Below are 15,102 nucleotides of genomic sequence, written 5' to 3'. Positions count from 1 at the left end.
TCCAGTGCAGCTTAGCTTAACTTAGGCTTAAGTAATGTCCCACTGACATAATCGACCAAATATGAAACACGAGACAACATTTGGTATAAATCGTAGGTTACATTTTTTAAATGTTTTTGAAAGTAATTAATCACTTCCGGTTTAAGTATATGAGTGTTGAATTCGGTTGAATTCATTTAGTTACCTGTTAATTTATAACTTAGGGATAAGGCTGCATTTGCAACCTGACCTCAATTGTATTTATGGTTAAGTTTATAATTAAGCTTAGGTTAGGTTTAGGTTCTGATTAGGCTTAGGTTATTTTAGGTTTAGTTTATGATTAATCTCAGGCTTAGGTTAGGTTAAGTTTATGATTAATCTTATGCTTAGGTTAGGTTTAGTTTATGATTAGGCTTAGGTTAAGTTTAGTTTATGATTAGGCTTAGGTTAGTTTTAGTTTATGATTAGGCTTTAGTTACGTTAGGTTTAGTTTATGATTAGGTTTTAGTTAAGTTAGGTTTAGTTGATGATTATGCTTAGGTTATATTAGGTTTAGTTTAAGATTAGGCTTGGGTTATATTAGGTTTAGTTTATGATTAGGCTTGGGTTATATTAGGTTTAGTTTATGATTAGGCTTAGGTCAGACTCAATGGTGGTTAGATTGCCTCGGGTCTTCTAGTCTTAAGCTTGAAGATATGAACACCTGAATAAACCTTGTTTCCATTTTGATCAACTATAAGAAAAAGCGTATGTGGTACTTTCAATATATACGGTGAGATCATACCAGGTACCGCTAACAATATTGATCATATATTCTTTCCCTTCAACAGTCACGAGAGGTTTTTATATACTCACACTAAAAGCTACAAAACAGTCTCCGACATTCCCGATACCTAGTGATTCATCTACAGATACAAATTGAAGTTCCCAAGTTCAGTTCTCCCACCCAAAAAAACCCCCAAAAATTCCTAAAAATGCACTTTCTTTCTAGCAACTGCATGACGGGAAGAGGATTTTTACGTATTGATAAATTCTCTGCCAAATACAATCTTTTTCGATTTTTATCCCCACACTCAGTATATCATAAGTTTATAAGTGATATGTTCCATAAGTATGACACTATCTATACTTGTAATGCTGAGAGCTAGTTCGAGAACGACAACCGAGAATTTTGCAGGACTTCCATCTAGGTCCTATTTAGTCTGTACTAAGCCTTTGACAGAGCCTCACCAGGCATCGCTTTACCTCGAATCAATGACCTACCTCAATCACTTCATGACAAGCTCCAGTTGGTAACCTGTGACAAACTTATGGAAGGAACATATCTTATAAACTTATGGTATATTCTATACACAATCCGCGCGTACTATCACTATACCACGTTATAGGAAAAAGTCAAGTCTACAATCAGACACCCTCGAAAAAATAATGCCAAGTCGAACAAGGAAAACAAATGGCAAATGTTAAGGTCACGTGTGTTCGTTTTCCCCCTTAATAGAGTCGGACGTTTTCCCGCTAGGGGTTGGGGAGACTTGATATATCGACAGGTAAGCGAGGGGGTGTCAATCCGCATCCATAATAATGCACTCGTGGATCCAAGAATGCTGTAGAGGAGCTGACATAAAATGCCTAACCACGGCAACCACGTGACGAAGGAGATGGAGACACAATATTCGATGTTTTAGTTACTTTTAAATTAAGGTTTCTAATTAATGGGACAGAAATACATAAATTCTTCCACTTGGAATCTACAATTAGCTTTAGACCCCATACTGATATCTGATTGAAGATAAGGGGAGGTCTCAAAACTTTCTCACGTCTCATTGGCTATTCACATATATAGTACAAGTTTGGACAACAGTCGATCCCAGGTTTACTCTTTCAGAACACGCAAAGAGAACTTGTTTACATTCGAGTTAGGACACTCATAGGTCGCTATCTACGACAATATCACGTGGTTTCCTAGTTCAAATACATTATGAATGACGTCAGAGGTGACGTTTTTACAAGTCCTCCCCTTTAATTCAAGCGGAAAGGTCCAGAAGATTACCAGTTAAAGATTCTAAGAAATCGATCTAAATGGGATCATAGTGGACATGGACGGTTATTGCACCTGATGAACTGCAGAATTCAAACTGAGCGTTATATCCATAAGAAATGGTATCAATGAACGTCTAAAAGTTGCACTAATGGAAACTAGCACCCTCTACGGTATTATTATTATTATGAATCCATAGCACCCCCAAAATACTAAACATACACCACTAACACCATCTACACACTCGAACTGCAGCGACTTTTCGACCCCATGTTTTTTCCCCTAACTCCCGAGTCTTTTCGAAACGGTCCGCTAGCTTTCCTTGATTTATTCCCAAAGCTATATGTAGAGGGAGTTCGGAGTACTCCGTATTACTCTGGAGTAGGAATATTACACCGGCATCGCGCGTCAGTTTGCACTGGCGCCGAAACTAGATGGATTCATACCTAATGATATTTTCTAATAGGTGAAAATATAGCCGAGGCAAACTATAACGCGTTCTTTGAAGTATATAGGCTTACCAATTTCTTACTTTTTTGGTCCTTTTATGGAAATTGATTCTTTTTCTCTTCCACGGGATTGGGCCGCGAAGTTATATGGGTCTAGGTTGAAATTACCTATATCTTTCCTGATGCACTCCTAGATTTTTTATGATCTGGAACCTCCCTCTACATGGGCTACTATGGTAATACAAGATTTCCGAGTTGTTTTTTTAAAACCCAAGAGTGAGTACAATCAAAACATTGTTTGCATCCCAACTATGCCACAACTTATACTACGCATCCATTTTTCATGATTGTAACTTATACACACGTATTCATTTTTTATTTATGTCCAATACCCAATGCACCTTTTTACTTCTTTCTTTTTTTTAAGGATGAACTCTGGGACGGACGTGATTTTGGGGTTTGAACTAACATAAGCCATGTTCACACTACATGAGAAACCGGTTCGAAGCGATTCAAAACGCTTCTAAAGTTAAGTGTGAACAAAACTGATACTCGAGAAGCTTGGTTCTAGTTTTCAGGGGTATTCTACACTGGTACTTGTATTTGTACTTGTACCGGTGCTTGCACTGGTGCTTGTACCGGTGCTTGTACCGGTGCTTGCACCGGTTCTTGTATTTGTACTTGCACCGGTTCTTGTATTTGTACTTGCACCGGTTCTTGTATTTGTACTTGCACCGGTTCTTGTATTTGTACTTGTACTTGTCAACCGACTCCTGTGCAAGTGTGAACATAGCAATACATGGGTCTATTGAATGAATTGAAGTAAGGTTAGTCTTTCGTAAAGGTCACATTCCCTTAAAATAAACTGTAATTAGATTAAAGGTTAGCGTCCCTTCTTTGGAAAAACCAATTCTGATATTTGTAGAGAAAAATCATAAAAACTATATTAGAAATCCATTTAGAGAAAAGATCGAAATGAATTTTTTAATCTAACTTTCTCAAAACGCACCGATGAAATTTACATTTTCCCGCTATATTTCTTTGTATCCGATTTAATGCATTTGTCTTAATCTTTTCCATTGCATAATCGTAATCTTTTTTACGTATATAGTACCAAGCTGTTCATCCGGGAAGTTGCCTAGCGTGTCTTAAAGATAAGTTCGTGACAAAAAACATTAAGATTTACATAATCTGCGCTAACGCATTGCTATAGAATTTAAAGCTTAATACCAACCAGGGATTTTACTTTCGTATGCTTATATAAAAGACGTAGAAATTAGTTTATAAAACATGTTCCATAAGTATGAAACTACTTATACCTTTCGCAATGCTAGAGACTTATAGCTCGAGCTAGTTCGAGAACGAATGAAGCGAGAATTGAAGTCCTACACTCGGTGGTTAATTTTGCAGGACTTCCATCATCCTGTTTAGTCTGTTCTAAGCCTATGATAACACCTGACCAGGCATCGCTTTACCTCGAATCTATGACCTACGTCACTTCATGACAAGCTCCAGTTTGTAACCAGTGACAAACTTATGAAACATATCTTATGGTGTAAATAAAGGTTACATATGCAGTTATAGGATGATGGGAAAATCCATACGTCAAGGTTTTCACAATTAAAACTATTATGTACAGAACCTATTTAAGCTAGAGCTAAGAAAAAATAAAGATATATTATACAAAAATATATTAGGCCTACACTACATAAATTGTCTACCATCATAAAAGTAATATTCTAGCCAAGGCTAAAGTAATTTTAATTTTCCTTACATTAACACCTAAGCTACGTAAGCATTAGGCTGGAGGTACAAAATAGAGCCGAATAAAGCAGACCCGACTTTTTACCTAATTCAAGTTAATGTCGACGCCTTCTCTCCAACCCCAAGGAGTATTAAATAATCCAGTAACTATATACGCGTTACATCCCTTCCTCAGTTTACAACGTAAAGAATACTAAGATCATACCGTTTCAAAAACATTACATAACTTTAAACTGTAATGCAAACTCAACTTGAAATACATGTATAGTGCAACATCAGCATTTTTACGAGGTCTTACCCCCGTAATGTTATAGGTACAAAACGTTATATACTATTATCAGATGTGAATCAAATGAAGTAAATTTATTCCATTTTTGATGATTGAATTTCATCATGATAAAGGGTTGATTTGTTATCAAGACCTAATAGAAGTTTGGGGCACCTCTAGCTTGTTTACTAGGATGGGTCTACTACTTTTTTTCGACGTCACAAGGGTCGTTCAGTGCACATACCGAATAGATCGGTTTTCTCGCTGAACGCCGTCAACAGCACGTTCTACTCTTTTAATTAGTTAGTTGGTAAGTCAATTAAATTAACAGTTTTCAAAAGTATGGAAAAGTGAAAATTTAACTTGAAGAATTTTACCAATCATAGATTAAAACATAGCTCTCCAAATAAAAACAAACCTACTTCAAATAATTTACTTCGGACATTACGCAAACGAAAATGAAATACCAACATACATATTCGTGCTAAGCCTAACCTTTTCTCATCCGAAAATTACTATTTTCCCAAATGTAACTAATACCTGAAAATACCATTTCCCGGCGTCAGTTAATTCACTCATTTTCCACGCAGTACCCCGCCTTGCTCTACATTGCTTCATTCCATTTAAACATAGGGTTATATCTTCAGCATGCCGAGATAAGAGAGTTGGGAGGAGATATTCATGTAAAGATAAGCCTTGGCGCCAAGGGTTGGTTGGGTATAAGATATCTTTTTGCAACATTAAACATTTTTGAGGAAGGATTTTAGGGGGGTGCACCACGTACCATCCGCGTTAATTTGGTAAGATTAACAAGAGAGCCCTCACACCTTAACGCCGTTTCTGTAACGCTTTTCATGTTGATGGCACGAGGGATTGAACGCGAGGCTTAACGTTCCAGAAATTAGTTTGCGTATGGTAGAAACCTAGGATGGTGCATGGTCATTTAAAGGTGAATATATTTTACCCGTATCAAATGTAAAGATTATAAGATAACGACTTGCGGTGCACCCACCGGTTTGTTTCGTAGCATTAATGCTCGTCAAATGACATCCATGTAATTAACGGAAGATTTTTAATTAAGGTTGCGATGCTGTTAATTATTTAAGGTTGATTTAACTTCTACAGGATATTTCTGATAAGTCTGGGGCGTGTTTTTTGGATCAAACCCAATGGAAAGTGTCAATGAACATGGGGTATAACTGTAATCATAAGTCTATATGACCCTACATAATAGACGTATGCTATAATTGTTGTTGATGGTTCATAAACAACGAATTCAGACCACTTTTCTTCAAACTAATTTAAAAGTTTTTTCTGTATCCCATACGAACAATTCCAAGCATGCGCACAAACATTATTATACAGGGTGCGCAAAAAAGGTGACCAGGACGAGCGAAATACATAAGGCTCTATGAGAAATCAATTTTGAGCCGAAAATTTAACTTCCATGACATTTTACTCCTTTTACAAGTTATGATTACAGTGTTTTATGTATGCCCCCTTAAATTTAATTAGGAAACTGATATAAAATGCTAGTTTAATAAAGGGGTCATCCGTAAAACACCCTAGCCATAACTTGAAAACCGTGTTAATTAAATCAAAACGTCGTAGAACATTTTAGGCTTAAAATCACTCGTTAAAGAACACCCTGGATATACCAATGTCGAAAATTACTGAAAATGCTTCTTATAATACCCCATTCCATCCACATTTATGCCCACCATGGTGCACTGAGCTGCCTCTTTACTTGTCTATAATTCCCAACACCTAATTGTGATAAATGATTACATTACATCTCTGGAGAGGAGATATATTCGGAATGGTCCTGGACTGGTTTTAGATAGGATAGGGTTGAGACAGTAGAACCCTTGGAGAGATGGCGAGCGTGGGACGCGTGAGGTGTAAAAACACTCTTAATTTTCTCCATGGCCCAAAACTAAAGTTGGGCGCCATTATGCGTCAATCTGGATCATTACAGCTTTAGTTTAGAGAGCAAACTGAGGATGGTTATGAAACGCAGCCCTAGCTGGGTTAATAATAAGAACGGGGTATCTGGCCATCCACGTCTCAGACTTTCAATTTGTTTCTTCTCTGACATGGGGATGAAAACGTGGCGGTGCTTGAAAGGGGAGACACACCACCAGGGAAACCATCCGTGGGATGCTGGTATAGGGGTAACTGTCTGTGGAAAAGGCTTGTGAGAGAGAGAGCAAAGAGACTGACGGTAATAACATTAAAAGACTCGTGGTGGTGCATGGTGTGGTGTAATCCGCAAGTCGCAAGGCATATTTATTCATGATACATTTTTATTACCGTTTATAACTATACTGTTCCTGTTTTTAGGTAAAGTATTTTTAAAATAAAACTATACACCAAAAGTCGGGAAAGTGTGGCGCAATCAAGTTTAGCCAAGCTTATGCGCGACACAAGGCACTTTGAAAGCATTTTGATCCGTTTTATCATAAGTTCATAAGATATGTTCCATAGATTTGTCCCTGGATAATGAGAGCTTGTCATGAAGTGAGGAAGGTAGGTCATAGATTCGAGGTGAAGCGACGCCTGGTGAGGCGCTGTCAAAGGAGGCTTAGTACAGACTTAATAGGGAGATGGACTGCAAAAGTCGAGCTGTACTAGCTCGAGCTGTAAGTCTCTAGCATTAGGGAGTATATGTAGTGTCCCACTTATGGAACATATCTTATAAACTTATGGTTTTTCAAAGATCTAATCCATTTTTAAATTAAATAGCCGTGTTAACTCATGAAAGGCTCTATGCTTGTTTGAATGTCGCAATAAAATTGTGTCAGAAAATATTACTTCTTTGCATGATTGGACCTACATCCGGTTTTGTACTGCTCCCTTTAATGTAAATTAAATTAGCCCTAATTTCAACGCAAAAACGTACTAAATACTTCATAATAAACTGAAAGTGTAACGCTTCTCATTGGTTCATAGTAAAAATATATTCACTCTGCCATCAAAGCTATAGCTATATCGACTCTTCAAAGAAAGGTACGCTAAAAATTATCCCGCAATCACAACATGTGCTACCGAAATGAAATAATAAGAAAAAAATGTATTTATTATTGCGAAACACCAGCTATTTCCGGGCGAGTTTTTCGATCTGTCTAGCATTGCTGGGAGAAACTCTTTTTTTCCCCTTCCATTCCATCGGTTTCTATGGCAACTGACGCTAAGCCTAACGAGCCAGTGCTCTCGGTGGAAGGGATGAGAGGCTGGAGAACGGACCATGGCTGTTTCCCTTAGCTTTGTCTCCCCCCCCCTCTCTCTCTCTGGTTGCAACATCACGGTCTAATCGTACATTGACCGGAGGAGACCCCTTTCCCTCAATGTTTACTACGATTTCTTTTTTGTTCCACATAGTCTCAAACTGATGAATCAATGAAATTCACCGAGGAAAACTTTACTTTTGGAGTAACCAAATCACATACGCGATAAATAGTTCCCTCATAATACTCTGTTAGCGCTTAACTATTTTCCAAGTCGCTTATGGATTTTTGTCCCGTGCACGTCAAGACAATCAAGGTTTGTGGGTTAATTGCTGAGGATTTAGTACCAAACAGTTATAGAATTCACCCTATAGCACGGTGCGATAGTTACCAATCTGAAGTTTGATGAGCAGGAGAGCAAACAAAAAGCTGCATGACCAAGGGAAGAATCATGTTACATAGCTAAATCATTAAGAGGATACAGACTGACATCCTTCTTCTATTATCCCCTTCTGATAATATTTAAAACCAATTAAAGCTCCGTTTTAAACTCAGCAATTAGTCAAATTCAATATTATATCGAACCAAGCCAATATTCATAGTAAAAACAAATACATTCATGTTATCCATCCCTCTGCTCTTGGACTTCTCTTTTCTCCAGTATACCTTGGCGCAAAAACCGAACCAAAGCAAAGGATAAATAAATGGAACGGGATTTTTGAGATCATGGGGATAGACTTAGTACCCTAAGGGTGTACAGGCTATACCGGATGATATTTATTTTGCTCCAAATATAATACCAGTATATATAGATTTATATTAACAATATCGGTATTAGATATTCTAAGAAAAAATATGAAGGCTTTGGTTATGGGAGGAAATTGTTGTTGGAAAAGTTTCTGAACAAAACAAATACTCCAGAGTAATTGGAGTTTGAATCAAACCCAAAAATAAAATTCCAAACTAAATTTAAACTTATTTAAAAGTATATTTGCCTTAATCATGTCTATGAAAAATTTTAGATAAATTAACTGGGTTTTCCTGGGAGGTCTGTCAGAAAAGAAAAATGTTCTTTGGGCGATTTTGAGTCCAAAAATGCCCCATGACATTTTGTAGTCAGGGACAACGTTTTGAAGTTAAAATGGACTTTTTAAAAGATGACCCATTCCATTTAATTAAGAAACTAAAGGACAATTGATGATAATTTAATTAAGGAGACGGGGTCAACCGCAAAACAACTCAAACATAACTTTAAAACGCATGGTAAAACATTTTCGGACGGAAAAAAAAATGTCATATAACATTTTCGACTCGAAATCGCTAATGAATTGCAGGCAGCCAAACAATTTTAGGAACGACCCCCTTTAACATAGCGTTTCTTTATCGACCAGCAGCTGCAGATAAAGGGTCGAAGTAAAGCCAGGTCTTTTTTTAACAATTTTTCTCTCTTTTTCCGCTGAGTGTAGTAGAATTTCCCTCCTCTCTCTCTCTCTCTCACTCTCTCTCTCTCTCTCTCTCTCTCTCTCTCTCTCTCTCTCTCTCTCTCTCTCTCTCTCTCTCTCTCTCTCTCTCTCTCTCTCTCTCTCTCTCTCTCTCTCTCTCTCCAATTTAAGTATCCTCCTTTACCTCCTTCCAATCCCTATACCTCCAAAACCTTAACAGCCAATGCCAAAAAGACGACCGACCTTCCTTCAAACCCTCGATGCTATAAGAAGAAGAAACCGGGCAAAGAAAGAAAGCGACTTATCCAAGCGTGCTGCTGGCACTAGCCAGTACGCGGCCCCTCTCGTTGATTTTGTCTCAATGACCCAATACTCCCCTACTATTTCTTATTTTTCAGATTCCGACCATTTCTTTTCCTTATATTTCGATTTTAACTCCTTGGGAAACCTAAGGTGTTAAAGGGTTCTTAGTTTGAGCCCAAGTGACTGGCTGAGATACTGGACGCAATTTAGATGATTCTACTTCTTTCGCTCAAACAATGAATTGGATTCTCATGCCTGAAAACCTCACTGTCATAACGAGACTGGTTGGTCTTAATACACATCTTTCGATGTAAAAAAGGGTGTTGGAAAACCCCAGAATCGGGGCATACAAGGGGATGATCCATTGACACTCTCAGCTGATCCAAAACGCCTAGAGCGCAAGCGCAAAAAACCAAAATGGAAGGCTGGGTTTTTCGACGCCTTTCCATCTTAGATTTATTGCGAGCATAAATCAGTAGATATGACGTAGTGACGAAGGATATAAGGCGGAAAGCCCTCTAAAGTGTGGAATCGGGATCATGCCTTGAAATCAATCCACTCAAATCATTTGAAACCGAGTAAAACAACTTAATTTTTGACTGTCTTTCAACCTATCTGAACGTCAACAACTTAAAAATTACAGCCATGTTTACAACGCGGGGGTTTAATACGCTTTGCTCATCTTGTTTTTCAATCCGTAGATGACTTGAACCCATCGATTGAAATTTCAAGGCGGAGTATTTACTGCAGTTAAAGGCATAGCACACTGTTCCCCCATAAACGTTCCCCACCTTTACTAGCAGTAGATATTCGCAGTTAAAGAAAACATTTAAATCACTTCAAGCCGAGACTTCAACGATATCAAAGCGGAAACAATTTATATTAAGTCCTATTTAAAATGAACAATGCACACCTATGGGTCATACTGCTTTATACAAAGGACACGAAGGTATTATAGTTTAAGTCCTCCTCAGCGGCTTACGGTGATAGGAAAAAAATACAAACGTTCAAGGAAGGAAGCAAAGGCTTAACATTGATTTCCTTCTAGGTAAGATCTTGTAAGATTCAAGGAAGTAAAAACATCCTTTAATTGATTGAGAAATGCCGTTTCGAAACAAGCTCTCTTTGTGGGCTGTATTTCCAAGAAAGGACAAGGACAGTTAAGATGTTAAAGAGGAAATAGTAGATATTTTTAGCTATTGGAGAGAAGAAAAAACAACTAAATGAGTTATCTTTTTCTTGATACTTCGATAATTGAATCTGAATTATTTTAGGTCAGTCTATTTTTAACCCTTTAAGCTGTTTCTCATATCAGAAATGTATACCAAATTATAGTGTAAACACCTAAACGAGGGCGGTAACTTCACAATAAATGCTTTTAAATTGTATCCCAACATCATTAACCTTACATAATACCATAAGTTCATAAGATATGTTCCTTCTATAAGTTTGTCACTGGTTACAAACTGTAGCTTGTCATGAAGTGACGTAAGTCATAAAGTGACGCCTGGTGAGGCGCTGTCAAAGGCTTAGTACAGACTAAATAGTCATAAGATGGACTGCAAAATTAACCACCGAGTGTAGGACTTCAATTCTCGCTTGTCGTTCTCGAAGTAGCTCGAGCTGTAAGTCTCTAGCATTACGAAGTATAGGAAGCGTAATACTTATGGAACATATCTTATAAACTTATGATATGCATTAGATGAAACGGAAACTCTACCTTCCACTGAATTAAATATTAAATCCTGAACAGATAATGGAGAAAACGCAGACTACACACGTCGGACTACAAAACGAAAAGGTTTACATTTCCGTTGTATTATTATAACAGAACGGAGATAGTTCTTACACTATTGCTGACGCTATAATCAATATGTCTAACCTCAAGTGAAGCGGCAAACATTGCATCCGAACAACGAAAGGCCAACGATTTCACTTCAAAACGCGATTATGGTTACACCACTTTACGACAAGGCGTAAATTAAATCTTGGAGAGTGTTGGAATCTTTCACTATGGCAAGTGAATTTACTTATATACTTCCAGGAATATTGTACCATGTAACATTCCCCTTCCTCGTAATTGCAAACGTGATTAGTTTTATTAATTAAATAAAAATTCATTTGAACTGGTCTTATTTTTAAATTGCATCATAAGTTTATAAGATATGTTCGATAAGTACGACTCTAACTATACTTAGTAAGGCTAGAGACTTAGTGAGAGGTAGTTGGAGAAAGACAAGCGAGAATTGCAGACTACACTCGGTGGTTCATTTCGCAGAACTCCATCTTCCTACTTAGCCTGTACTAAGTCTTTAACAGCTCCTAGCCCAGGCGTCGCTTTACATCGAATCTATGACCTACGTCACTTCATGACAAGCTCCAGTTTGTAACCAGTGACTAACTTATGGAACATGTCTTATGATAGGATTAATACAGTTGAGTACATTCATTTGATTAAAAATTACCCATTATTCTTGGATGAACTAAACCTATTCAGGCTTCCTGTTCGCAGCTCCCTCTATTTCTCAGTGTCTGAATTAACGATAGTGACGAATCCCAGATCACGTTCTTAGATAAGACTGCCTGCCAGACGACCAATGTTTAGAGAAAGATGAAGACTCGGAGGAGAATTCCTAGCTCGTTTTATAGTTCCGAAGAAGAATTTAGGCTAAGATTTATTTATTTTGTAGTCTCGGGCCGACTATTCGCGTATGCATTGCACGCGGTTTGTATAATACGTCAGAGCTTGTCTAATAAACGCGGGATTTAGCGGCCAATGACCGGTTTATGGTATTTTATAATGCGGGTAATGGTATATTGACGTTTTACAAAACTAAAAACCATTTTCATATAGTTTGATCCTTTTAAAAAGTATTTACTCTATAACCAAAATAATCTTGAGTCTATATGAAAAAGATTGGCGCAATATTTGATAACTAATATTAAAAAGGCTAGATGGGGCCACAGAGTAGCCTCTATCCCTTAGTCTCTCTGTATTTAGGGAGTAAGTGCAGCTTCATCTAGAACCTATACTATGGAATTGTTTCTCTAGTGGTATTATATGAATTTGCCTATTTCTTCATGAAATACACACGAATTTGCCCTATTTCTTCATGAAATACACACGAATTTGCCCTATTTCTTCATGAAATACACACGAATTTGCCCTATTTCTTCATGAAATACACACGAATTTGCCCTATTTCTTCATGAAATACACACGAATTTGCCCTATTTCTTCATGAAATACACACGAATTTGCCCAATTTCTTCATGAAATACACACGAATTTGCCCAATTTCTTCAAGAAATGCACACGAATTTTTCCTATTTCTTCACGAAATACACACGAATTTGCCCTATTTCTTCATGAAATACACACGAATTTCCCTATTTCTTCATGAAATACACACAAATTTCCCTTCTTCATGTGAAACACATGAATTGACAATGTACAAACATCTTGATCATATCTGTTTACTGCAACTATCACACGATAAACAACTAAATGCATTGAGCCCTAAACGCATTGTTTTCTCAGGCTTTTCGAATTTTCACGTTAGGCGTAATCCTGGGCACCAAGGTACTTATAAGACCTAACTACTCTTATAAACATTGGCGAGGTTTACTCCACTATTTATTCATAAACCAAGAAATCCAGCCCATACACCCATAAACAGAAAATAAAAAACCCATACAAAGATAAAAACTTAAGGCGCGCATATCGTTAATGTTGTTTATCGGACGAAATGTCCAGCTGGCTGTCAAAGGCCAGCAGGCGCTGCTCGAGACACCCCACGTTAACACCCAGAACACCCCTAACACGTACCCCAGCGCACCCTAGAACGTAACAGGCGCACAATCACGCTTAGTAAATAAACAGAAGCCATGACGCTGAGAGCCTTGCCGGAGATGTGGGGATGAAAAGTTGACCTTTAACCCTAAACAGTCGCCCTTAGTCGCGTCTGGGTTTTGAAATCTATAGAGTAGAGGCACTACTTTATGGTATTTCATAGATATTCACGCTGGTAACCTTGGAAAACTGCTGACAGCGTTCATAGGGTATATAAGTCTCAGCGATATCGGTTCAAAATCAAAAGAGCCAACGAAATTTGGGTCTGGTATGTATTCACGTCTGGCGTATGGCATTCAACGTGCATATAAAATTTATTATCAGCCACCCAAGTCAAGAAGAAGCTCAGAAGAAGGCATCAAGCATCAATCGACGCGTCGTTCAGCTAATCGTAAAGAAAAATACTCGAAAAATTCTCATAGCTAGTCTCATGGGTTATGTGTCTTTCAACGCGGTTAATTTTTGGATGGAAAGACCTAACTTGACTCTATTGAAAACGATATTCATTCGATCTGAAGTGCATAGGCCTACCCTCTTGGGTTTTATGTTTCTTTAAATATAAAATAGAAATTTTATACGGGTTTCAAGTTTCATCTACTTTTGCGCTTGGGAAGTTTGGAGTTACATTTGTACAATTCTTATAGCGAATAATAATACTCAATAGATGTTGAATGAAATGTGTGTAATAACAGAATTAAACTTATCGACTTACCGGATCCAAGATGGATTATAGATGCTTGGAAACGTAGTTCAGAATCAATCTATAAATAGAAAATTAAACGAAATATGATTAGAAACAAGAGTTTAAAAATGTGTTTTATATGCTTCGTTTAACTTAAGTTTATAAGATATGTTCCATTAGTTTGTCACTGGTTACAAACTGGAGCTTGTCATGAAGTTAGTGAGGTAGGTCATAGATTCGTGGTAAAGCGACGCCTGGTGAGGCCATGTCAAAGACTTAGTACAGACTAAATAGGACCTAAATGGAAGTCCTGCAAAATTAACCACCGAGTGTAGGACTTTAATTCTCGCTTGTCGTTCTCGAACTAGCTCGAGCTGTAATTCTTTAGCATTACGAAGTACAGTTAGTGTCATACTTATGGATCATATCTTATAAACGTATGCTTTAATTGATTAACAAAATTTAATTTAATTAACATTGTCTTTCAGTTTTCGATGCCCCAAAGTACACCCCCATAATTACTCCCACCCCTTTCAAAAACACCCTGTATATAAGATAACCGCAAGGATAAAAGGGAATCCATATCATTACGATTACGTAAAAGACACTTAAATTTGAAAGATACTTCAAATATTATAAATGCATAGAAAAGGAAAATATCCTCACTGGCCCATCGCGACTCTTTATATTTCTTTATCATCGTTCCTTATTTCTTTTTATTTTTTCAAGCCATCAGCTTTCAATTTTGGTCCATTTCGAAAAAGATGTCTGCTCCCAAATCACGATCTCTCTCTCCCTCTCTCTCTCTCTCTCTCTCTCTCTCTCTCTCTCTCTCTCTCTCTCTCTCTCTCTCTCTCTCTCTCTCTCAATCTCTCTCTCTCTCTCAATCTCTCTCTCTCTCTCAATCTCTTTGGATCATTTCTGCTACATAAAAAGTTGAAGAGCAAACTATCCCGCATCCCCAGCATCTTCCAATCCCAATAGAACATCAAAGGATGAAGAGAGGGAGAAGAGGAGAGAGAGCAGAGATTTCAAATAGTCTTCTTGGAAGAGAGAGATAGGAGAAGGAAATCTAAAGCCCACAACCGCTCAGTTTC

General features: G+C 37.6%; 1 protein-coding gene across 2 annotated transcripts in view; it reads right to left on the bottom strand.

The window, feature by feature from the left end:
- The window catches only part of Ten-m (teneurin transmembrane protein Ten-m), a 415,273-nt gene that overhangs the window by 338,434 nt on the left and 61,737 nt on the right, over positions 1-15,102 (bottom strand). For both annotated transcript variants that reach the window (XM_089869961.1, XM_089869962.1), the window contains exon 2: positions 14,036-14,084. The gene's annotated coding sequence lies outside the window, so the exon portion shown is untranslated. The remainder of the gene's footprint in view (positions 1-14,035; positions 14,085-15,102) is intronic.

The sequence above is a fragment of the Phalangium opilio genome, unplaced genomic scaffold (assembly GCF_054372755.1).
Source record: "Phalangium opilio isolate 3A_F unplaced genomic scaffold, DU_Popi_V2 ptg000031l_1, whole genome shotgun sequence".
NCBI classification, from domain to species: domain Eukaryota; kingdom Metazoa; phylum Arthropoda; class Arachnida; order Opiliones; family Phalangiidae; genus Phalangium; species Phalangium opilio.
This window is presented reverse-complemented; position numbering and strand designations above follow the sequence as displayed.